The following is a 25279-nucleotide window of genomic DNA, read 5'->3' as shown; positions in this document are numbered from 1 at the left end:
CAGCGAAAGATGGACTTAAGCAAAGTTCACGGAAGAACTGCTTTAACCTAGTTACGAAGTCGGGTAACTAAATTACCTTTTGTTGAGCATCAGTTAAGCAGAAATAGTGGTAAAGGCGTTGCCTAAAGAGTATGAGATTGGAGAAAAAATACTTTTACTCGTAAAACAGCCCTGCTTTAGGATATCTTAAATGACTATTTTCAGAAAAAAATTAACTTTGGCCATTATACTTAAAGAACACATTTTGAACATTCGTTCAAAGAGTTTAACTTAGATAACGGAGATTAATCAGTTGTTTATATCCTATAATATAAAATCATTTTTCGATTGATGTAGATGATCCAGGTATCAATTCCGAAGCTCATATTTTAATATAATAATTTTGATTTGTGAAGGAATTCAAATCAATATCGCATAATACAGTTTGATGAACTGTAAAAAATTTAAGAATTTCTTTACATCAAAAATTGTGGCAACTAATTTACACTAAAAATGATGCAACGAAATATCAAAAATAGTTCTTGGAAACTACTTTGTACCAAAAATTATGTAATAAAATGCCAAGGAGGATTCTTGGTGTAGTAAAGCACCACAAATAGTTTATCACACTTCATTTGGTGTAAAGTAAATGCAACCTTTTTTCATGCTTAGTTACACAAAAAATTACATTATATTGCAATTCCTGTAATAGGTAATAAAGTATCTTTACAAGAAATTATTAATTTACAAGAAAAATCAATTTAGATGGCATACACGAGACTATTTTTGGAATGAGATGAGTTTGATTATACAATCTGTAGGCATCACACGAAGAAAATTAAAACAAACAGGAAATTCGCTCATTAGAACAGAAGGCAAATGTACATTAAATATTATAAAATTATTTAGTACAGTTGAGAGATATTTAAAGAGTTCAACTATGATTATTCTTAATACATAACTTAGAAAATACTTACGCTTTACAGAGAAGAAGTTTTTGTCTGTAAATGTGTAGCAGCCAGATAACAAACTCACTCTATTTTGTGCTCGATTATAAGCAATTTAATAATGTACACCAAAATTGTTGTTTTTGGAAGTGAACATAATTTACGAACGGTGTGAATGTGAGTCGCTCGGTGCGAGCATTTTCCATTATTGGTGTTGAGATTAAACTACATCCTTTTGAAGTATACATGAGCACTCGATTCGGTATTTGCATGAAACAAAGCATTTACTCACGCAAGTTTTGGAGTCCTTTTAGAACAAATTCGGGGAAGCCTTACACCACAATTTTAACAATGTATGTTATTGTCGACGAAATGCCGTAATGTTTGTTGAAGTTCATTAGTTCAGGTGGTTAATAGTTCTTTAATTTGAAGTAGTTTAAATGAAAAAAAAACTAAGTTAGCTTGTAGTTACCCATGAAATCTTTATAATTTTGATTAAGTTGAAAGTTGAAAGGTTGAACTCAGATTTTAAATATCAGTTATAAAATGTGTGTCAGATTATTATCTCGTTATATCGTAATATATCCTGTTATATCGTACATGAAAAAAAGTTCAGTTGCATGAGAAGTACTCATTTCGAAATTTATATTACTTTACTTTTAAGAGAAACGAAAATTTTCCTACAGCGTCTATTCTTGGTGTTCATGTTTAGGCTGTCCGATTTCTATAAAATTCTATAAATTAATTATTAGCGAGCCTTTATGAGTATATCTAAACTTATAAATAAATTTAAAACAGTAAGCGGTCTATTCGCATGATAACTTCCTTTTTTACCATTTGAATAAAGGGGGAAATAATCTGTAGTGTTTGTTTTAGATGCACTTGAAATTTTTATCTTATATTTATGATTGAAGTTCTAAGCAATCAAAATTTTAAAAAATGATCTAATATTTCCAGTACTGTTAATAGGCTCTCAGTTTTAAGTTAACCTTAAAAAAAAAATTTCTGCTTTTAAAAACTAAATTATACCAACGGTTATTTAATATTACTCTTTTTATCGTCTTATTAAATATATAGTAACAATAATAAACATGTTTGAGCTAGTTTAGCAAGATTTAAAATTACAACGAATATCAAATGTGTATTAAGATATTAAAGGTAAAAATGTAAATATGCGATTGAATGAACATTCCATTCTATCAAAGTTACTTTCAAAAATTGAAATTATGTTGTGGTTATTAATTTTCTGAACTATCAACTCAAATATGAATATTCAAACAAACACTTTTCTAGAATACTGCTTTCATAAATAATCAGACTATTAATTACTACTCTTGAGGAATTATTTCCACTCATCTATCAATCACATTTTAATGATATTTTAGTCACTATTTTTTATGGTAGTATATTCGTAAAACAGTAAAAATACAATTATTTCATTTAATTTTAACAATCTTTTAGTTGCTTTTCCTGATGAAATTTTCAAAAAATTCTATCGATTAATCTCGTTCCTGAGTTCTTTGAGTTTTTAGTTCAAAATTTTTTAACAACTATTAATTAAAAATATTCTTATTGTTTCTTTTATTTCTAGTAGTAGCACTTGGTACATGGAGAAAAAAACTGGTAAAATTACCGTGCTGTAAGGTAACAGCATTTAAAAAAAACTATATATCTGGTTAATTAAACCGAAATATACGATATTTAAACAAATAATTTGGTAATATTTTTATTCATATAGTAATGGTTGATCGGAAATTCTGGTTCACAAAATAATAGCTCTTATTACCACACAAAAATTAAAAGCTGAAAAATGACCTTAATTGAATCAATATTTCTTATAACATGATCTAAAGCATCATGACAAAATAACTATACTTTACCATTTCATCTCATCATATAAAAGACTGTTTTATTGTTAATTTTAACAAATAGCTTCGATGCAAATTGCGAGCTTTTTGGTGTTCCCATAGAGCCAGCTATAAACTCTGTAAAACATAATCTGGATGTATTGGCCATATTTTTTTTCTCAGTGTATGCATAATTCGCCAGACATTATCAGTTCACACGAACAAGCATGGAGAAGCAAATAATGATCGAAATCAACGTTAAAGAAGTATAAAAGTAAAAAAATCAATGAGTCCGCAAGGTATGTAATTATTTCACTAGCCATCCGATATTCTCACAAATGTCACCAGAGACTAGCGGACATGCTCCAAGATACTGAACGTCCATCGCAGAATCACTATTGCATAACAAGCAATTTGGAGCAGATAATAATCCAAATCCAAGTAGATAACCAAAGGATCTTACTTCCACTGTTGTTTTAGCCTTCGAGTGTTTGAAATTATCAAATTCAAGACAATCATATCAATGAAATAAATATTATTATATTAAAGTGTTGAATTAATTATTCACATTTTTACTATTTGCCAACCTATATTTACATTTAACAACTTATAAATTTATTGATTAGTTCAATATTTGAAAAAAAAAAAAGATGTACCTCGTTATACAATTGACTTTTCTTCTTATATTCAAATTATGTTTGGATTTATCTTTAAAACTATTAATTTATTTACGGTGGATTTAATGCACAGTGATAAAAGTTGGTAGTTCGAAAGACAAATAGAAAAAATGAGTCTTCAAGGGAACGAACTCAGGTGGTAATGGAAGCATCGTGAAAGCGCCCCATGGGCTCAAGGGATAAGTTAGGGGAAAAAGTATCTATTAGCTTCAGAAAGCTTATCTCATTTCCCTCGGTGATAGGCTCAACATCCATTTGCTGGCCAAAAGTCTTCTATTAAATTGAGCTGTGAGCTTGAGGACTTTTTTCCTCTCCATTGAAGCAAGCGAAGAAAATAGGGAGAAAAGTGCTAGGATTTCGGATCTAGATTGAAGTGGTAATTCATCACTAGCTGTACTCTAACACCTGGCATCACAGCTCCAGATACTTACTTTTAAGCATTCATTTCATCAACACCCTTAAATTGACGCCCAGAATGAAATAGATTGCAAGAAATAATTGATTAAACCAATGTACCTTTAGACTCAATTTATAGTAGCATTTGTATTTCCGATGGAATCAAAAAGATAGTATTGATTAGATTAGTAAAGGAACAGCTAAAGTTTCAGAATTTTACGTTTTCTTCTTCTTTATTTTAAAGCTATGTCAACCCCTGATTAAATTTCGAAATGTTGACTCTGAAAAATACTTTGGAATAGTTTCGTAAAGGATCAGCTAAGTCATCTGAACTTTGTGTTCTTTTTAGTTTAAAGCAAGGTCAACTGATGCTTAAATTTAGAAATGTTGATTCAGAAGACTCGAAAAAATCACTTAGATTGCTTTGGTAAAGTCACAACTAAGGCTTAAGAAATTTATATGTTTCAGTTTAAAGCAATGTTAACCATTTAACACCTTACATCAACAATTTTAACATCTTACCGATGTTAAAATTTACAAGGATGGAAACTATACTTTGTTCGAATTATTAAAGAAAACATTATCGTTCGCACGATCGTGTTTTGGTCAGAAAAAAGAAATTTCCTTTTATTAGAGTATGAATTGAATTATTTTTGCACTAAATCACAGAAATATACTAATGTACAATGCCCAAAATAAGAAAGCTGGATACCTTAATAATTTTTGTTCTTATAACTGGATGTTTTCGTACTAGATGGAATTTTTGACCAACATTAAATATGCTTAAAATATCGTCAACATATCTCTCTCTGTTGACGATATTTTAAGTTACGATATCATATACAAAATTGTATGCCTCTTTTCGATGGATTTCAATTGTAGAACTTTAAAATATCTGGAGTAGTCGATGGCCTTAACGATACAGGCAGAAGAACGATTACCTTAACTTTAAATCCTGTATGTGAGAAATTTGAAGCCAAAAATAAAGTTCCATGAAATATCTATGTAAATTTAAATAAATATTTTCTCAAAACAGAAGCCTAAAATCATTCACTTTTTAAATGTACTTTATACTTGTATAATTGTAAAAAAGTATAGAATGTATGGCTTTCATATTAACAAAGAAAAGAATAAATTAAAAATGTATATTTATTTAACAATTTATTAATTGATGAAGGGGCATAAAATTGGAATTTCTATCATATTAAAAAAAACAGCATATTTACACCTAAACATAAATCTAACTTTTTTCTAATTTAACACCATTGCAAAATTAGCTGAATTTATAATAAAAATTTAAATATTTTATTTATATTCAATCAAAAAAAAATATGGGCAGTATAAATACCAATTTCGGTTTTTGAACCAGTGCAAAAATTAAAAATGTACATTTATTTAACAATTTATTAATTGATGAAGGGGCATAAAATTGGAATTTCTATCATATTAAAAAAAACAGCATATTTACACCTAAGCATAAATCTAACTTTTTTCTAATTTAACACCATTGCAAAATTAGCTGAATTTATAATAAAAATTTAAATATTTTATTTATATTCAATCAAAAAAATAAGGGCAGTATAAATACCAATTTCGGTTTTTGAACCAGTGCAAAAAAAAGCGGAAGTTCTAATATCATAAAATGTTTTCCTAACTAATAAACGTGTCCTTCGAGTACTATACAATTTTAGAATTCTTCGAAGTTAAGCCTTAATAAAGTCAATTTATAAAAATCATATTAGAGATATAACGCTTCCCTACTTCTTCCTATTACATAATAGCACAAGCTCTAAATATGAACTCAATACGCTTTTACGAGCAAAAATTGTAGGGCTGAAATATTGCGCCATAAAACTGATCCCGTTGGGAGTATTAAAATGAGATAATTGACCGTTTAAAGCGGGAAAAAATTCTAAAATAAAATGAAAAAAAAATGTCTGAGCTAAGCATAAACGAAAGATGAGAAGGTAATGTAGTAAAAAGGACACAAAATATATTTTGCTTTTTTTAAGCATTAATAAAGTGTTGAGATCAAAAATGTTTAGTAAGAGGTCAGTCAACGTCGTTTAGTAACAAAAAACGAGACATTATTATCGGGGAAACTTTTTATTCCTGCATGTTAAGAGTTTCACTAATGGGTAAGGAGTTTAATAATCAATACTTAGAAATCGGTATCTGCTTTTAATTCCAAGCAAGAAAATATTTCAAACAGATTATGAACTGTATTATTAATTAAATACAAAGTGCGACTGTTAATTTCAGGGACCACTTTAATGATTTCTGAAATTATGCGCACTATTTATTCTTTTAATATGTTCCTACCAGATATTTTTCACTTTTGAAGTGTTAGGAAAAAAATTAACTTCTTCTTCTAATTTTATTACTGAAGTTTTCATTTCGTACACATTTCGAAATTTCATTTGTCTAAAATTGCATTGATTAAGACGATATAAAAATTGTATTCCTTACAGTTCAAAATTGTTTCAACCACTAATGTGGCAAATATTAAACTATTTTCATCATATTTTGCACAGCTGCCCAAGATTTAGGCAAGGCCTTGAATAAAATGTCTAGCCTTGAATAAAGTTCGGAATAAAATGTCTAGGGATTGTCTAGAATAAAATTAGATTTAAGTACTCGTCAAAAATTGTAGTTTTTTGCATGAAAATTTCTATAGATAAAAGAGTTTTATAATTGAGTGCAAAAAATATTTTGTTAGAGTAAGATGTCCTAGAAAAATGAGGGAACGTGCAAAAAAAAGTAAAACTACTTTATTAGAGCTCGATATTTTGAAAGCTCTCCTAACTAAAAAACTTACACCATATTTTTCAGATTGAAATTAACTCCTATATTTTGAGGAGTAATCGGAATCTGTCATAAAAGTTTCGTTAATTTGCAGAAAAAAAACATATGAGTCCAATTGAGCTTTAGTTATTTGTGTTACCTAGTTACAATAAATTAGGTCTATCTATAAATAATGAATATTTGAACTTGGAAATCTCATCATTAGATTAATGGTTTCCATGTAACTTAAACACAAATATCAATATGAAATAAGAAAATACAAATACCCAAGGGTGTGAAGCGTAATTGGTGATTTCCTCAGTGCATCTCTGTATTATGAAAAAAAAATATTAAAAAAAAATAATTACGGCAGCGTTGAGCGCAGTTTTCTTAACATGTTAAAAGTTCCAAGTTTTTTACCTATAACCATTAAAAAGCTCATTTTTTAAAGGAGCTTGTCCATTAAAAATATAAATTTATTAAATGAAAACACAATAATTTGAAAACAACTTTTTTAACTGTATTCTCTTTAGGGACCTTAATTCTTCTTACATTTTTTTGCTAAAAGATAAGAGTTTGTTCAAGAAATGTATTAATTATGCAAAAAATATTAAATCTAAATTGTAGAATATTGTTTTAATTAATTTTATAATCAGGTTTTGCTTGCTTCTTTCTGTTGAAAACCCTCTTCCCGTTTCCAGCGTAACGTATCTCCCTTCTCAACTATTATCATAATTTCTTCATTTAATTGCGCATTTAAATCCATTTTATCTGCTATAGAAAAAAAAACATCATGGAAATTAAACTTCCCTTTGAATTACATGAAGACACAATCCATTCATCATCATTACGTCTTTCATAAGATCATTAAAAATTTCAAGTATATTTTGCCAAAAATTTTGACAGAACTCATTAAATTAATATCACGGCCAATTTGAATTGCCAAATGAACATTTTGTGTGAATTACAAATGCTTTATTCCTCACCAAAATGAAGAAAAATGAATATTTTCTGTCCCTTTTTAGTCTCATTAAAATGTCTCATGGAATTAAAACGGTTCTATAAAAAGAGCAATTCTGAACAAAAAAAAAACCATACATAGAATGTAAGAGTGACTGAAATAGCCTAATTAACACGTGCCAAAACTAAATCAAAACCACTGGACTTGTTCCAACTAAAGCTTCATTGCCCTCGGACGAATATTAAAAGAATTTCGTATCACATTCGTCATAATAGCACTTTCTAGAGATCTTTCCTTTTGTCCTGGATCGCAATGTCCTGGAAAGCTGTCGTCACACCACCCTATGTCGCAACATTAATTATCCATTAGTAGTTTTTGAGAAGAGAATACGTCATAGACCAATCCTCCCTCTTTTGTGTTCGATCCATCCTCCCCATCCTCAAATTCTTCTTTTCCTGCATCAAGTATAGTACTTGTTCCGAATAACGAGAATGATCGGATATCCTCAATGCAAAGCCCAACACTATTTTTTCCCTCCTAATTCATCTCTTCTCCTGAATCCATCCCCACAGAAGGGATGCTCAAGGAAAATGGGGAGTGCTTATTTTTAGGGCGATTTTTATCTAACACTTACAATAGGAATGGCCATGATGAAAAGGTCAAAAATCGCATCCGCCAGAAATCGGAACTTTATGACATCCTGAGGTTGCTTTTATCTGTCAGCATACCTCTCTCACTTGTCGATTTAGGAAACAAATGGCTTTCTTTTATACTATGTGTTTTGGTGTATAAAATGTACCTGTACTTTGGCGATTTTAAATGAAGGAATGGATATTTTAAAACAGAATAGATTTTGTCTATGAGTGTAAAAATCGTAATTAACTCAACAATGAAAACAGAAAGAAAATAATTCAATAAAATTATGTTTTCCAAGTGTATAATTCTCCAACGGCAAATGGTTGTTATTCAAAATTTTAGTATGTATTATGTATATTGTACTATGTATAAGCAAAAATTGTTGAGCTGAAATATTGCACCATAAAACAGATCCCTTTGGGAGTATTAAAATTAGATAATTGACCGTTTAAAGCGGGGGAAAATTCTAAAATAAAATTTAAAAAGTTGTCAGCGCTAAGCAAATACGAAAGATGCGAGGGTAACGTAGTAATAAAAACACACAAAATATATTTTTCTTTTTTAAGTATTTATAAAGTACTGAAATAAAATTTTATTGCTTATTTTTGTAAAACTTTTTTCGACTATTTTAAAATAAAATAGTAAAAAGTAATAAATATTTACTAAAATTTATACTTATATTTACCTTTGAATGATTGAATTTTATAATTGTGAGCAAAAATTTTTCAATTCGCTTAATTAGTTCTCTAGATATGGCGAAATACTCAAAAAGTAAAATTAACATTAAGGGTTCCAAACTTTGGATCGCTCTTCTAACCAAACTATTGGGATCATATTTCCTTGATTACAGCACATAATTTGGGGGGTAAGAAATCCAAATCCTTGGAAAAAAATTCAGGTTTATTCAGAGAAAGTATGTTTTGGTGTTTGATTTCGTATCGTTTCGTTGTGTGTCTAATTTCGTGCCCGATTATCGTCTGCATTAAGTAATTAACCTGTTTGATGTCACACTCTCAAACTGACTGAGTTCTAGAAAGTGAAGATTTGATCATTCGATCAAAAGTTATTCAGGGTGATCTGTTTATTTTTCGCACAGAGTTCATGCATCTATATAAAACGGAAAGGAATTTAAATGTTGGTGTGAATAATTTAAACAACCGGGGATAGTTTCGGTCTACGAGTAAAATTGTAATTAACACTAAAATAAAAAAAAAATTTAAAAAAATTTAATGAAATAATATTTTGAGAGTGGTTAAAGTCCCAGGCTTTTAAAAGTTAACCTTTGGATTAATTTAAAAATATTGGCAAAGGTCAATTAATGGGAGTGATGTTAATAACAGTATAAATTGCTAAAATATCAAAATGTATTAATGATCATTAGAATGTAATAATGATCATTAGAATGTAATAATGTAATAATAATTATAGGTAAATACGCGACTTTCCTATTCCATTCTCAAAAATAGTGGTTCAAATGCATGTTTTTATAAATTTAAACCATGAATGAAATAAAATTCAATTTTAAATTTTTAAATTTTTAATTTGTGTTACATATTACATTAACCTGTATTTTACCATCATTCTCCATAGAGGACAACAATTTATTGAAATTTTACAGCGGATTTCGCTTTATTTAATTTTTTTTCACTTTTAAAATAAAATTTTGGATTGATTAAATCCATTTTATGATTAATTTTCAGTTTTTCGTGTTTTTTAAACTTAGGAAAATAGCTATTTTTAACTATCTCATGTGAATTAAAATATCATTTTAAATAATTGCTAGAAGAAAACAATATTTTTTTTAAAACTTTATTAATCCCATGCTTTTAATATTTTTTTTGAGTAAAAACTGAATCGAAAAATGTATATTTAAACTTGTTTTACAAGTGATTTAGATGCTATATTGAGGACAATGGTAAAACTCCCTACTGTAGACGCCCACCTGAGAAACTCAATTGCATCTGAGTTTTTCTGAACGTAAGTTTATAGTTAGCTTTTAGAATTCTTCCTCATTGGTCATAATATTTAGTCACTAGGTGGCGCTATCATTAGGAGGGAAAAGAATGAACTTGCAGGTAAGCTTCACATTTAATGCGTATAAATTTTGGCAAAAAAGTTTCGAAAATGAGTCTGAGATTTTTAACGCATGAAGAGGCTCATGGCTATTTAAGGAAATTGAGCAATGAATTTGATGATAGTGATCCTAAAATAGTAATATTTTCACCTGATCTACACGTAGTCACTGATGATGAAGATATTGATGATGCTTGTACTAGCATTGAATATGGACATGCTATATTTGATGAAAAACATCAAGAGGAAACTGCAGGAACTATTGAAGTTATAAGGGGTAAAAAACCGACGAATTAAATATTTCATCACAAAATGGACTAATCGAAATTTTGATCAGCTCATGAGTAATTTCCTTGTGAAAATCGTCGAACAATAGTAGACATGATTTCAGGAACGATGGCTATAATAATATAGCAAAAATAATGTACGAAAGTAACAGGGATGCTAGACAAAAAAAAAAGGAAAAAATCTGGAATTTCATCTAAAAACTGATGAATTTAAGCAATTTTTGAGAATTATGTTTCTTTGTGGTTATCACATTTTGCCTAGAGAAAAAATGTGTTCTGAAAATGCCCTTGATGTTCGAACAATGCTCGTCAGTCCTGCAATGTCGAGAAAAGGGTATTTTGATATCAAGAAGTATTTACACTTCAATGACAACACTGCTATTGATTCATCAGATCGGTCGTATTACAAAGTTCCTCTAAATTACGGACTGTTCAATGAAGCTATACATCAATTTGGTGTGTTTTCGGATTATTTAAATATTGATAAAAGAAAGGTTCGTTATTTCGGAATACACGGTTGCAAAATGTATATGAAAGGGATACACGTGAAATTTAGATACAAGCTCTGGATCACCAAAATTACTTCGAAGTTTTTTATATAGTACCATATGAAGAAGCAAAGAAATATATTGAGGCTGACATAAGGTAAAGAAAATGTCATTATCTCTAATGATTGTTGAAAATTTGCTATTAATAGTTTAAACTCCAGCAAAACACAAAATTTATATGGATAACTTTTCCGCGTCTCATGATCTTTTCGTTAGCCTCAAAAGTAGTATCTTCTTAGCAATAGGATCTCTTAGAGAAAATAGAATGGGAAAAAAAATCCCCTTCAAGGTCATCTAAGCTGTTGGGAAAGATAGATCGCAGAATATCCGATCCTACTCTTGACTCAAGAAATGAAATTGCAACTGTTAGTTAGAATGAATAATAGAGTAATATTTGATTAGTACTAATTTTGAAGACACGAACAGAAAGCAGATATACCATCACGTGTTGTTTCTTATAAAAAGTGTAGACTTGTTTGACAATCTCATGGAACATATTATTCTTGACTACAAGGAAAAAATGGTATTCGCTATTGTGCACAAATGCTTTTGAGACAACATTGGTTGCTGCATGGAAACTTACCAAACTTTTTGTGCCTAATCAAACTCTTGCAATCCTCATATTTCATTGACACAATGCAGTAGCTTACCAAGGATTGAGCGTACCTCAAAATATTGCAGGAAGAGGCTAAGGCATTCAACAAAGAAACCCATACTATTTGAAATTACAAACAAATAATATATTAATTAAAAATCCTAGTAGAAAACACCGTTGTCAGCTTAAAAACTGTACAGAAACACTTGAAACTGAGTGCTAAAAATGTAATTTAGGACTTTGCATTGGATGTTTTCTGCCATTTCATGTAAACCAAGAGACTTAATCGAAAAACTTTTAGTAGTGGAATGGACCATCGTCCTATATATATATGACGTCTTGTAAATATTAAACCATTAAAGAAATGGAGAGTTTTTGAATGTTATGTTTAACTTGATGGTTTCATTTGCATGCGATAGAATTTTTTTGAGAAATATGAATTCTTTTTAATGTGGCAAAATATGGATTTAGCTCATAATTTTGTTTCCAAGTAAAATTGTATATTTAAATTTATTTGCGAAACAAGACAAAAAAATTATAGTCTTTTGCTACTCACAAGCTTACAATGAAAAGGCATAAATTTCAGTTGCCATTACGTCAATAATAAATAATAGTGCAGCAATTGTTCATATTCATCAGACACCGCATCTTTTATTATTATTCAATCACGGCTAATTGATGGGTGGTGAGAAAGCTTAGAGAAAGAATTCACTTTTTTATAGATGATTATAGTTAAAACTTTTGAAATATGAACGTATTTCCTTAAGAAGGAACTGCATACTGGCATATTTTTTTAGATTTTTTTGGTTCACTACGATAGAAAGCTCGTTAAATAGGTTATATTTTTTTAATTAATTTTCTTTTCCACAGAACGTCAAATAAGTTGTCAAGATTCACCTTTCCTTTATTCACCGTTTCTTTTTCGTTTTATATGCACCATATCCTCTTGAAGATAAACACTCACATGTAAGAAATAGTTGGCTTCTCAGGATGCAGTTTTTCAGATCCCAGACATTATTGATCTTCATGGGATAGGTAAGCTTCATTTTTTTCTGCATTATTTTTCGATAACATGCCAATTCTTGGACCTCTTCCCATGCTAATAGCATCTGTTAGCAAGTATACATTGACTGGTATTTAAAATTTGTTGGAGTTGGGACTAGGGTTTTTTGGATGCCCTTCAATTCATCCGTTGAAAGTGTTTCTTCAAAAATGACTGATTTAAAAAACTATCCTTGTAAAAGAGTTAGTTAGAAAAGTTATAAATGTGACCATGTTTGTTAATTTTAAAAATACTGCCTGATAAGAAGGTTTGATCATATCTCAGGGATTTCCCTATTTTAGCCAAAAGGCAATGCGCACTATAATTATCCGGCATGTTATATGTTTCAACAAACGTACTTCAGTATATCTTGAAGAATCATCAATGATAAAGTAGATTTTACGAGAAAAAGCTTTTGAACAATAGAGCTACAAACATCAGTATAAATCGTAATCCTTTTATCAGTTTCTCTCTCCCGTGGTCGTTTTCCAATTGGTATAGCACTCTAAATTACTGGAGCACATATACAGCAAAATTAAAGGGGAGTCGGAAGCTTCACTTTCATTTGACGTAAAAGCAGTTTCATAATCAGAAACAAAATCACTTATGTATTATCTATTTGGATCACGTTTAGCAAAACAAAGTCAGTTTCTTCTTTTTTCGATAAAAGCCTTTATATTCTTTGAAATAACAGTATAATTTGAACTTTTGACTTTTCTAACATGAATTAATTGTCCATTTGAATATGGTACATTAAGTACATCATTCAGTGTTATGGTCACTCCATTTGATGATTTTCCGTGAAATTTTTCAACAACTTTGATTCCAAGATAAGTTGTTTTAGTTACAACACTTAATAAGTAGTTCCTGAAAATGACACTAAAGATGTTAAATATTGTTTATTCGAAAACATATGGCTAGTGGCTCCAAAATATACCATGAATTAACTCTCTTTAACATTTCCAGCTACAAAAGATGCTGCTGAAAACGTATTTTTTTTTCTTTTTCCTCATTGAATTCTCAATGAACTTGCTATTACGCTTCAAGGGCCACTCTTACCATACTGCAAATTACCAAATTAATAAATTATGTATATGACCAAACTAATAAATTATGTATATTACCAAATTAATAAATTATGTATATTACCAAATTAATAACATATAAGTTTTTTTCTGTGATACTTAGCTGTATGTCCTTTTAGATTGTAAATATTTATAGAAATTTTTTTCTCGAGTTGATGAGCCAAACGCTGTATTATCATAAACAAATTCTGAATAAACTTTTTTTTTCCTATAAATTCATTAGTAGTGTATCTAATAGTCACTGTGTATGAGAGCCTAAGGTCAAAATATTATTTGGGTGATTTTCTACTTTATAAAACACTAACATTAACAAATTCCTGAGACATTGACATCGAAATATAAATAACTGTTTCGGTTTTGCTTGCTATAACTCCAGTTTCAAGTCTGAAATTAATTTATTTATCTCATAAATTTCACTTCTCATGAACGAAGTATGATCCTTCATAATAGTTGACAGTTTATTTCGAAAAAAAAATTTTATTCAATGCACGTTTCGTATAATCGGTACGCTTTTATTTATTCCAAAGTTTATGAGCAGTGTTGTCATTTTGAAGCGATGCAAGAACACCATCACTTGACAAAGATACATATATGATGCATACATAAAGATACTTTAAAAATAAGAATAAGGATTAAGCCTTTTTCGCTTTTACAATGTTTGTTTTCAGCTGATTCATTTTCAAAAAATGCTTATATTTCTTTGAGCAGAAAACAACGCGAATACTCGCTTTCTTCTTCAAAAACCACATCATAAATTAAAAGCTAAAGTCGCCAATCTTTCACAGTTCGTCTGGACATATGTGAACAACGCTCTGATGTTGAGAAAAAGGTGAAATAAAATAATCAAGGTCGGAATCAAAAATTATTAAATTGAGTTACAAACGCCAACATACAACATACAAAATACGAAACTTGTTTCGAACCAAACAGAGAAAATATCACATCTATGTATACACTTAAATACAATTATTAAAGTAAAATTGCGGACCTGTTAGAGAGAGCTTTGAAGCAATCAATCATAATTAAATGAATAAATCTGAAAACGAAAACCGAAACATTTAAATACAATGTTTTGATTACGATAATCTAACATAAATAAGTCGCCAAGTTCTATCCGTCCCAAAAATAAAGTGATGTGTTGACTGTAAAGGCTGCTTTAATATGTAACTTTTTAACTTTAATCGGAAACTTAAATCTTTGTGTTTTAAAAACCTAAAACTAAAGATTGAATTTAATAAATGGAACAAAATTAATATCTTTAAGTTAATAATGTCTTGCATACTTCTGCATTTGAAAGCTATTTCTAAGATAACATTTTAATGGATGAGAAATCTACTGAAATTTATATTGGAACATAAAATTTTAAAACATAATAAGTCTACAATAAATGGGAAAAAATGTACATTTATTATTTCTTAATCTAAGAAACTTAATGTGAAAAAACCCTCTCTACACTTTAGGTATGACACTTTAGGTACTTTCCTTGTTGTTGTCCGAAAAAAAGGACAAATATATATTGAAGGCATAAGTAAATCTAAATGACATTTTAGTGGCTAGGAAAGAATGAGCGTCTAGCACTGTCACATGGAAATGAGTGCTATGCCATTTTTTCTATTATTTCCTATTCCCAAAGTTCCAATTAGTGAAATCTTTATTGCACATTTAAGCTGACATTCGCATTCTAGGAGCTTTAATTTTCTACAAAGGTTATTTGACAGTTGTTTATTATTAAATGTAGTATGATCGTTCTTATTTACCAAAACCACTCAGAAACTATTCTTTATCCTTTGAAATTTTCGGAACTAAAAAACAAAATTTTTAGTTAAACAAGATTAAATTGAGCAATAAACCATGACTTTTGAAAACTTCCCTTTACACCCTAGTTTTTCGTCCTTCAAGAAATATCACTTTGTATTAATAATTTTTAATCAAAATGTCATAAATTATGTGAGGAAGCATATTTGATGTGTAAAAATAAAGATAATTCAAAGAACTTTACATAATTCCTTATGTTGAAGGCAATTTAACTTTCAGTATTTTATTATATTATATTTGAATTTTATTTTATTTTATTCATACAAAGAAGAGTATGAATTTTCATTTAATAACTGCATGATTTTAGTGTTCGTAATCTGTATAAGGAAACTATTTAAAATAACAGTAAAAGATATCAGAATCTATTTAAAGTGTTTGTTCCAAACTTAAAATATTTTAATGTTCACAAAACCTTCACTTTACTTTCTATTTAAAACCTTTATATGCTTGAATACCACTTTACAATTCGAAGCTTAAAAAATCACAATTCAAATTGTTCCGCATTACAGCTAATGCAAACATTTATATAAGCAATTTATATAGATGAAACACACAAGTACAAAAAATCGATCTCAATTAAGTGTAATAAAGTTTATCAAGCTGAAGTGTTCACATGAACTTGAATAAAATTTGCACAAAATTCCTAAGGGGTTTTAGTTTGAAATTTCTTAGATTTGGAATGTGTACAAAATATACGAACAAATCTTTACTATTTCGGCAAATGACATCAGTTCTTGAAGCACAATTTATCAGTGTAAAAAATATTTTAAATTGCTTTATTTGTAAAATATTTAAGAAATTAATCATATAATTAAAACAAAGAAAAATCAGTATAACATTAAAATTCTTAAAATACAGCATTCTTTAAAGTACAAAACGCATATTTATGAAAGCAGTATTTTGCAAATACTTTTCTGAAATCAATATCTTTTTACATTTCTAAGCTTAAAAATTATCAAAGTTTAAATTTTTACCACTTATAGTTTATGCAAACTCTTGTTCAAGAAATTTATATTGATGAAAAAGAAAAAGACAAGAAATTTATTTGAATTTCTTGTAAAAAGATTTTATCAAGTTGAAAAGTTCACTTTAATGAAGTTTCCACAAAGTTCATTACGAGAAAATGCATATTTCATTCATAACAAGCATCGGGATGGGCTTATAGAACCATTACATTGTGATCAAAGTCTATTACAAATGGCTGCTTGATTAATGACGAACAATTAGATGCTTGTAATTAATTACGCCAGGTCGTGGCCACTCTGATGAAATGTGTCTATTAAATCTCCCTGTTGTGCTGTCATATGTACAGTTACGCTCAATTAAGCATCATTTCGCAAGATAACAAAATGTTTTGAAGTAAATCGTTATTTATCCTGTTTATTATTATTGAACACTTTAAAAGGAATTTTAAAGTATATGATAGTCACATATTATTCTAAAAAGATAACATTTGAATTGCACATTATGATTATTAAATGTCAATAATGTAATATTAAGAACGTAAAGATGTTCCTCAATTAAGCTTCATTTCAGAAGATAACAAAATGTTTTGAAGTAAATCGTTATTTATCCTGTTTATTATCATTATCATTGAACACTTTAAAAGGAATTTTAAAGTATATGATAGTCACACATTATTCTAAAAAGATAACATTTGAATTGCACATTATGACTATTAAATGCTAAAAGTGTAATATTAAGAACGTAAAGCTTTTCCTCAATTAAGCTTCATTTCAGAAGGTAACAAAATGTTTTGAAGTAAGTCATTATTTATCCTGTTTATTAGCATTGAGCACTTTAAAAGGAATTTTAAAGTATCTGATAGTCACATATTATTCTAAAAAGATAACATTTGAATTGCGCATTACGACTATTAAATGCCAATAGTGTAATATTAAGAACGTAAAGCTGTTCCTCAATTAAACTTCATTTCAGAAGATAACAAAACGTTTTGAAGTAAATCATTATTTATCCTGTTTATTAGCATTGAACACTTTAAAAGGAATTTTAAAGTATATGATAGTCACATATTATTCTAAAAAGATAACATTTGAATTGCGCATTACGACTATTAAATGCCAATAGTGTAATATTAAGAACGTAAAGCTGCTCCTCAATTAAGCTTCATTTCAGAAGATAACAAAACGTTTTGAAGTAAATCATTATTTATCCTGTTTATTAGCATTGAACACTTTAAAAGGAATTTTAAAGTATATGATAGTCACATATTATTCTAAAAAGATAACATTTGAATTGCGCATTACGACTATTAAATGCCAATAGTGTAATATTAAGAACGTAAAGCTGTTCCTCAATTAAGCTTCATTTCATAAGATAAAAAATGCCTTTAAGTATCCTTTTTATTAACATAAGCTTAAAACTGGTAATTTAAAAAAAAACTTAAGACTGCTATGATGAGTATATATGATTTAACTTTCAAATTTAAATGGATTCAATGTCTATTAGTGTAAAATCGCGTAAAATCAAGAATATATGAACAATTATGCCCATTTAAGTTTTATTTCAGAAGATAGCAATATGTTTTTAAGTAAATTTTTACTTATCCTTTTTATTACCATTAAATTAAAAATTATCAGTTAAAAAGTCGTTATAAATTCCATGACAAGTATTTATGATTCTTTAAAGATAATATTTAAAGTAAACTGGAATATATATTTATTAATGTAAACTACATAAGGCACATGTACAGTTATGTCCAATTAAACTTATTTTCATCAAATAGCAATATGTTGTGAAGTGATTCGCCATTTATCCTGTGTATTTACATTGTTTCAAAATTCATCTGTTTAAAAGTAATTTCAAATTACATAATTAATAGATATAAACAGTTCTAAAAGGGTAACGCATAAATTTAATCGGTATCTTTACTTATTAAATATAAAAACAATATACAACTAAAAACATCTACTGCCATACTAAATTGAGCTTCATTTCATAAGATAACAAAAAATACTTTAAATAAGCCGTTATTTTAGTTGTTTATTAGTATTGCTTCAAAAATAATTAATTTAAAAAGTATTATAATTTCTATGGTGAAATATACGATTCTGATACTTTAGCATTTAAATTGAAAGGGTTTAATTGAAAGTTGAAGGGGGGGAATTGAAAGGGTTAGTTTTACGAAATTTAAAATCACATAAAACTGAGAACTTTTAAATCATTATTGAAAAAAAGGAAAGATCGTCTTTATTTAGATTTAGCGAAAATTCTTGGGAAATATGGAAAAATTTTTGCTTTTCATATTTTACAAAGAAAATAAATATGAAATGTTTTTGTTACACAGTGTTCTAAAACTAATTAATTTAGATTTAGTTTTCAGATTTATTTTAATTAATATTAGTAGAGTATATTTTAAAGTATATATTCAATATAATAGGAATTATTGATGATGATAAAAAAGTCATATTATTAGTATGTGTTTTAGTTCCCTTATGAGAGTTCTCCTTATGAGATGGAATGAAGAGTACAGAATGCACGCTTCGAACAGGTAGTTGTAAAACAGTAGTACTGGAATCTCTACTTAAAGTTGGACTGGTATAAAACATAGGTGTTTCATGTTGTTTTTGCAAAAGTAGCACTTAAAGTTACATATATTTTCTTCTAGCTTTCTGAACGATGCAGTAGTATAACACTTTTTATTCGTTCAAATACTTGCTAAGAAATAATACAATGTATGAAATTTAAAAAAAAAAAATTGACAACTCAAAACTTTAAATTTTCAAACTTTGGACCGCTCCCCATACTAGTTTCTCCCCACATAATATATTGCTTAGTTTAATAATGAAAAGGAAAATATTTTATTTAAAAAAAAATTTCTTAATACATTCCAAAACTTTCACTGCTTGATTATTGTCAGTGACCGGTAAAAATAGTTCCATTCACCAACCATGAGAATAAATTTATGCCCGTAAGGCTAGCATGACCATAAAAATGAAGGTCTGACCGTAAATGTCTTCTCGTAAAATATACGGCCACTAACCGTGTTAACTTTATGCTCGTAAAAATTTATTTCAGGTCAATCACTAATACTGCTTGAGTTTTATTTTATTTTTTTTCTAAATAAAGGTGAAATGAAGGACGATGCGAAATTCTAACAGTGCTGCTGTCAGGGAGAGAAAGTCCTGCGTGGCCGTTGTAACCTATGCGAGGTAGGTGTAAGATAGACTATATATACTAAAATACATGCTTACATGCATACTTCTTCATACATACTTCATCATGCATACTTCTTCATGCATGCTTACATGCATACTTCTTACATGCATGATTAAACTTAAATACATGCTTAAACTTCTATTCTTTGGTATCAATAAAGATCGAACCTGGAAACTTTGAGTTCATATCCTGATGCTTTAATCACTTTATTAAAATTAGCAAATTATTCATGAAATATTTTAATAAATTTAAGTAGTTTAAAATTATTATTTTAGTTGAATTACATAAGGAGAAAAATTTTTGCGTTAAGGTGAACAATCACTGCCGCAAAGTTTTAATGAAAAAAGATAGTTATGCTTGACTGAGATTTAAGTTGGTTTGGAAAAGTAACAAACAATAATTAATTGCTCAAAATATGAAAAATATTTATTTTTCCGAAGTAACATTAAAAAAGATAAAAATAAACAATTGGAACAAAGAGCACTCACGCAAATTAAGGGCAATTGCATATGCTTGGGTTATCAATGCTGCAATTTTGCAAGCATCAAGAGCTAAAAAAAAATATTCATTCCTTGAAACACAAAAATTACATTTTTCAAAACATTTATTCTAACAATCCATTTGCAGAGGCAATTTATAAAAATTGCAGAAATTTAAATCTTTATTAAAGAAACAAAATATTATTGGCTAAAACTTAGCGCGCCAAAACAGTTTCAATTTTGTCTCTGGCAAGAATTGATTACTCATAGATATGTCTTTCATCTTCTTATTTTTCCCTAAAAAATATCTCCTGTATACGGAACGACAGAGTTCATTTATTTTTTGTTTTTAAACGCTTCATAGCACGTTCTTCTGGCTATATTCTAGGAGAAAAAGGGAGAAATACATTTCTCCTTCACACATTTCCTTTTGTGAGCTACGTTCACTGAAAACTGATTGACTCAATTACTCAGAAAACTTGGGAAGCTGTTGACGCTGATAGATGGAATCCCTCCCATTTTCGAGCCATCGGTTTAATGAAGTGGAAAATACCCCCTTTTTTGACCCCCCCTCCTTATCTCGCTACAGCTCACTTTAGATAACATAGCCAGTAATTTTCATTCTTTTCTTGTTATTTCATAGGCTCTGCCACATTGATGAGCTTAGCAGAAAACTTTGAGCTCAAAAGAAGTTTCATCTCTCTCCCTAACCAGCTTCAACGAAAAATTCTACTTAAATTTATTATTCAGAAAACAACGCAGAAACTAAGCAGAAGGTAAGAAAAAGCTACGAATGATGTTTAGAAAATGTTTGAAGCGATTGAACTAGGTCATGCTTATTTAATTGCTTTATTGAGTGATTCATAATTTATAAGATTCAGTTAATTTCAACTTTTTGAAAAAAAAAGATGCAGTGATAATGAAATATTTACTGTAGTTTCTCTTTATTTTAATAAATAGTGGCGCCTCTTGAAATATTTATTACAACTACAAAACAAAGCACAACAAAAAACAAGCAAAAGTACTTTTTTTATTAGAAAAGTACTTTTTTTATTAGAAACGTACTTTTTTTTAGTAGTCTAAAGTATCGTTTAGAGAAAATTAGACAAACTCTGTTAATAAAATGTGCATTTATAGCTATTTCCAATTTGCTGTTAATCTGTTTTTTACAATAACTGGACAAGTTTATTCTTGTCATCGCAGTTATTTGGATAAATATGGGAAATTCTATGAAAGTGGAAATATTTATGTTCGAAACCGTTATCTTCATTAGGTATTGTTAAACTAAAATGACTTGTTTTATTTACAATTTTATTAATTTATTGCTATATTTGTCTGAAACTATTGAAAATTGCCTTCATTATTCTCGAAATTTCTTTTTTCAGTGAAATATAGGGAAAATAACTTGTCCCAAGCCTATATCTGGTATGTTCTAGGAAATTTAAACAAAAAATAAAATTAATTAATTTTATTTAATAACTATATATATTATCTGAAAAAGTAAAAATTTCAAAGGCGATGATTTATGAACGTATCGTAACTTTTCAAAACTTATTGTTTTGTTTGAATTAACAACTTGCTGTTGTTAGAAGACATTTTGATTACCTTGTAAGATTACATCATTTTCAAGTTTTGTGTGTTTAAATTTTGTTATTAATTCTGCTTAAAAAATGAAAAAAACTTAGTTTAATTTGAATTGTGTACAAATGCTTAAAAATGCAAGATTTTAAGAGATCACAAGCAAGTTAGCATTAAATATTGCGTGTTGAGAACACGAAAATGTTTTCTTTATACCATATACCATTACTCTTTATACCATAAAAATTAGAGGGGCTCGAGAAAAAAAAATTTTTTTGAATATCGAAGCGCTTTAGTGCGTAAATGTCTATTGTAATAATAGATCTAAAAATAAATTTAAAATCAATTAATATCTTCCGCTCATGCATCGGACTTTATATTTCAAAAAAAAAATCAAGCTTTTTTTAAAAGTTGGCTAACACATTTGAAATACACGCTTTTGTTTCTCAGCGTGTTTCATGATTTGAATAACCTAAATAAATTAAATTAAATTTTGATTAATAGTTTCCTTTTTCGTTACTTTAAAACTGAAGTTTACTTGAGTGTCGTAATTTTCACTTTTCTTCTTATGTTGGATCAGAAACTGACCATGTAGAAACTATTCCAAGTCAAGTTCCTCCGGTTCGCCTCTCATCCAATTTTTAATATGCTTTTTTCAGTATATTTACAATTTGTAAATAAAATTATCGATGGAGAAAAACTGATTAGTTTACTTCATTGTTTGAGTTCCTTCTTCATATTTACTACATTTGTATACCACATTTCTTAAAGAAATTATGAATTAGTGGTCTAGCCTTTAGAGTCCTCGGATATATCTATCGTTATTTTCATGTTTACATATTTTATTCAAAACCTTTGTCACAATCTTGCCACACCTTTCCACTGCACTTAAGGGAAAGAGAAATTTCAGTATTTCTCTATATGTATTTAATTTCATACCTCCTTAAGTCAAGCAGCATTGGAAAAGGATATAACACAAAAGAATTTCAATTAATTATCTCAAAGTAATTCGAAGGCGTAAAGTTTATTTTTGGTACTACGAAATTTTTAATATTTTTTTTGCTATGAAATGGTTTGTCTGGCTTTTGAGATCCTTTTTGCATAAAATATACAGCAAGTATTGTTGGTTGTCAAGAATTTGTTGTGCCGAGACCAAATTTCAAATTACCAAAGATAAACTTTCAAACATTGATTTAATTCGAACTTTCTGTCATTCTTGTTTATCTTCCTCCAATTTTGCGAGACTTAAGGGAAAATGATATTAAATCACTCAACAATTTTGGTTCCACTGGTATTAAAGCAAAACGAAAATTTCCCTGTCACTTACAGGTGGTTATAAAGTGCATCAAACTTGGAAACATGTGAGCAAGTAATTATAGATAAATATATCGAAGCAACGCTAAGATCTAGTTAAGTTAAGCATTATTTCTCTAAGAAATCAGACTTTAAATGTATAGCAGATATAAAAAATAAACTTTAACATTACAGCATATCTGTAAATATAGTGCAAAAAATGCATCAAAAAATGGGATGGTTTGTTGATGGTTGGAACTCGAAGCGATACCATTTACACTGTTCTGATGTGGTAGAATGTGAGAAGTAAATTGCGAAACATTGGTTTTTTCTCTGAAATATTTAATAAATGCAAAAAAAATAAATAAATAGATTATTGATCAGAGTTTAATTTGCATTGGTTATTCAAGCAAACTGAAAAAAAAAGTATTTATTACAAACGTTTAGCCCACTTAATTTTCTTTCAAAAACGCGTGATTTTTTTAAAGTTTTTATTAATCTTAAGTATAATGAGTGAATGAAAATATCACCCGCTTTCGAAAATTTAATGCTGTTTTCATTCTTGGCACATTTGCCCTTGCAACTTCTCCTTGCAACAATTCAGAAATTTATTCTTTTGACTTTTCCTAATAAACATGTCACAATATGAGATATGATTCAAGAGAATGATGAATATAGATCAGAATATTTTTATCAAATATGTACTGATATGAATGGAAAAGTGCGAATAACTTCAAATTTCACTTTAAAATCTATCTATAATAAAGCAAAAAATTCCTATCATCAGTCTTTCAGGAAATTTTCACCAACTCATACTTCTCACGGCAATAACTCAAAATCTATTCAATACAACTGAGTGAAATTTTGTACACTACTAGAAAGCTGTTTATAAAGCATTCCTGTATCGAAACGTTATGAATGCGGTAGTTAGTTTTTGAGTAATTTTACGTTAAATTTGATGACTGTTTTTAACTCCGTGGTTTAAAGGTGACAAACAGGGTAATAACAATTTTTTTTAGAAAAAGAATCTCATATGCTTGTAAATGTGTAGTGTGAATTATTTTTTTTTTAAATTTTGAATTAGTTTTGGAATTAAATAGTTTATCTGGACGGTTTTTAGTATTTTTATATATAAAAAAAGCTAGTAGCAGAAAAAGAAGTATGATTTAGGAAAAAAAATGTAGATCTTTCTGAAAATTTTGAATTAGTTTCGGAATGATTAATGAGTTCACTGCTCCCTTACAAATTTTTGCTTTAAGTTTTAGAAAAAAAAAACATTAATTAATCTATGTTGTTCATTTAAGGAGAGAGGGACACACGCGTAAATTCGGAATATTTTTTTCTCAGGATGCATCTTTTTCCGTTCTGGGCTAATTGTATGTTTATTTTTATAATTCAGAAAAAGCTTCAAAAATCTTCTACCTTGAACTACCTAAAGATTTATAAAGAAAAAACAATTTGAAATTTTCGAAACTTAATTTACATTGATATAGTTCATATTTCTAAATCATTTTGCACCTGTACTAAAGTAAATCAAAAGTACCGAATAAAAAAAATATTAAAATAAAAAAAAACAAAAAACAATTGATTCAAATCGGGAAAATGAAACTAAATTTTTAAAGAATAATTTCAAATAAGAAAAGCAAATACATGCATGTACTTACCTTACAAACAGTTTAAAAAAATGCAACAATAGTACAAATGAACAAATTCCCTAAACTTTCCAAAAAATGGCAATAAATGAATTACTTAAATATAAATATATCACCAAAATAAATAACTTACTTAAATTAATAAATATTTTATCACTTCTAGAAAACGTAACATTTGAGCTAGATGTATTTATATCAGCTAATAGCAGTATATTGCACTCTTAGAATGAAATAGTTTAATTAACTCTAAACTATCAAATTAAGTATTTCGTGTTACGCATTACCAACCTAAACACTAAGTAGGAAGTATTCATTTCAGCTGGCCTTCATCTATTGTTAACAGAAAGTCGAATTTAGTTTTTTCCATACCAATAAATTTTCTAAATCTGGTACATCCTTTGTTTCGAGACTTAAATTAATTTCCTT

At 28.5% G+C, this 25279-nt stretch overlaps 1 protein-coding gene across 4 annotated transcripts in view; it reads right to left on the bottom strand.

Moving 5' to 3' along the window:
* GluClalpha (glycine receptor alpha 1) overlaps window positions 1-25279 on the bottom strand; it is a 328193-nt gene that overhangs the window by 246178 nt on the left and 56736 nt on the right. The window contains exon 1 of one of the 4 annotated variants that reach the window (XM_071188007.2): window positions 24866-25020. The exons of 2 other annotated variants lie outside the window; for them this stretch is intronic. The gene's annotated coding sequence lies outside the window, so the exon portion shown is untranslated. Of the gene's footprint in view, window positions 1-24865; window positions 25021-25279 lie in introns of those variants that run through there. One more of the 4 variants, XM_071188004.2, reaches the window with a different exon arrangement.

Source organism: Parasteatoda tepidariorum, chromosome 12, assembly GCF_982258835.1.
Source record: "Parasteatoda tepidariorum strain Cologne lab strain chromosome 12, Ptep-v5.0, whole genome shotgun sequence".
In the NCBI taxonomy this organism is placed as follows: domain Eukaryota; kingdom Metazoa; phylum Arthropoda; class Arachnida; order Araneae; family Theridiidae; genus Parasteatoda; species Parasteatoda tepidariorum.
This window is presented reverse-complemented; position numbering and strand designations above follow the sequence as displayed.